This window comes from Medicago sativa, chromosome 2 (genome assembly GCF_051527215.1).
Source record: "Medicago sativa cultivar Bolivia chromosome 2, Bolivia_mono, whole genome shotgun sequence".
In the NCBI taxonomy this organism is placed as follows: Eukaryota; Viridiplantae; Streptophyta; class Magnoliopsida; order Fabales; family Fabaceae; genus Medicago; species Medicago sativa.
In genome coordinates, this window is record NC_140750.1 from 28,303,344 (window position 1) to 28,305,334 (window position 1,991).

Sequence of the window (1,991 nt, forward strand, 5' to 3'; positions counted from 1 at the left end):
TGGGATATATATCCCTTCTATCTTAACGGGTATGTCCTCGACAAATCCTACAAGTTTCATGGTAGAACGATCAGCTAGCTTTAACTCTATTTCGGTAGGTTTCAATTCTCCTATCCCTATCCTTTTGAGAAGAGACAAAGGCAGCAAACTAACACTAGCTCCTAAGTCACATAAGGCTTTGTTTATGGTTTCATTCCCAATTTCACATGGTATGGCAAAGCTACCTGGATCTCTAAGTTTAGGGGGTGCTTCTTGAATGATTGCACTAGTGTCTTTAGCCAAAGCTATTGTCTCACTATGCTCTATAGGCCTTTTCTTTGAAAAAATTTCCTTTAAAAACTTGGCATATAGAGGCATCCTAGACAAAGCTTCAGCAAAGGGGAGTTTAATGCAAATCTTCCTAAGTATGTTGACAAATTTTTCAAACTTACCCTCTAGTTTAAGCTTAGCAAGGTTTAGGGGGGATGGAGTTTTGTTTTCTTCAAGTGGTTTTACTTCTTCTATCACAATTTTATCACCTATAGGCTTGACATTTTCTTTCCCAATGTTTTTAACCTTAGCAAAAGTTTCGCCTAACTTACTACCCCCAAAAGATATGACATTAACTTGGGTTTTGGGATTAGCTTCGGTTTGACCAGGAAAGACTCCCGGTGTTTGGGAAGAGGTAGCCACTTGTTGGGCTATTTGAGCGATTTGGGTTTCAAGCATTTTAGAGTGAGTAGCAATAGAATCAACCTTGGTATTGAGCTTGGAAAGAGAATCATTCAGAAATCCCGTTTGGTTTTTAAGTTCTTGAAGTTGTTTGGTTTGGTTGGCAATAGAGTTTTCCAACAAAATTTCCAAATTGGATTTCTGAGTGAATCTTTGGTTGTTTGCATAACCGGGTGGTGCTACTTGTCCATAGGGATTTTGGTTTTTATAAAAATTTTGATTTTGTCTCATCCCTTGGTTGTATTGAGCATAATTCATTTGCTCAACACCATTAATAGCACTACCTAGTTGGCAATCAACACCAGCATGACCAGTTATACCACAAATTTCACAAGAAGGAGTAGAAGCAGAATTGATAGCACTAACATTGAGTTTTTCAAGTTTTTCAGTTAGTGTATCAATTTTAGAAGCAAGGTGGTCATAGTTAGAGACTTCGTACATACCTGCCTCCTTTTTGGAGGATGAAGAACTAGTGATGGCTCTCTCGTCGGTCCATTTGTAATGATTTTGAGCCATGTCTTCAATCAAGGCATACGCCTCCGTGTAGTTCTTGTTCATAAGTGCTCCACCTGCAGCTGCATCCATAGACATCTTAGTGGTATAAGACAAGCCATTATAAAAAGTGTGGACTATAAGCCACTTCTCTAGGCCATGGTGGGGATAAAGTCTTAGCATTTCTTTGAAACGCTCCCACGCATCGTAGAGAGATTCCCCATCTTTTTGGTTGAACCGCGTGATTTGGTCTCTAAGTTTAGCGGTTTTAGATGGTGGAAAGAAACGGGCAAGGAATGCTTGCCTCATCTGATCCCATGAAGTAATGGAACCGACTTCGAGGGAATGAAACCAAGCGCTAGCTCTATCCCTTAAGGAAAAGGGAAAGAGATGAAGTCTTACGGCCTCTTGGTTCTCCTTTATGGTCCCACTAATTCTTAGGAAAACAGAGATGTGAAGATTGGGATCCTCAGTGGGGGATCCCGAGAATTGATTTTGCTGCACCAAGTTAAGTAGGGCAGGCTTAATTTCAAAATTGTCATCTTCAACCGTTGGGTACACAATAACAGCCTGTGGCTCGGCCGTAGACGGCGTTGCATACTCTTTGAGAGTGCGATTGGCCATGGTGGTGTTATTTCGTGCGTCTCTCTTTCGATTATGCAAATACCTTTCGATCTCGTTGATTATTACAACTCGATTTCTGGTTTTTCGCATAAAAAATTGAGAACCCAAGAAGTTAACGATAACAGAAAAATAAAAAGAAAAAGAAAAAGAAAGAGAAAGAGAAG

The 1,991-nt window shown here is 40.1% G+C and overlaps 1 non-coding gene across 1 annotated transcript; it reads left to right on the forward strand.

Annotated features, from left to right (window-relative positions):
* The first annotated feature begins 1,357 nt into the window (after positions 1–1,357).
* LOC146945994 (small nucleolar RNA R71) lies at positions 1,358–1,464 on the forward strand. The gene has a single exon (XR_015029444.1). It is a non-coding gene; the product is annotated as a small nucleolar RNA R71 (small nucleolar RNA).
* The last annotated feature ends 527 nt before the right edge of the window (positions 1,465–1,991 follow it).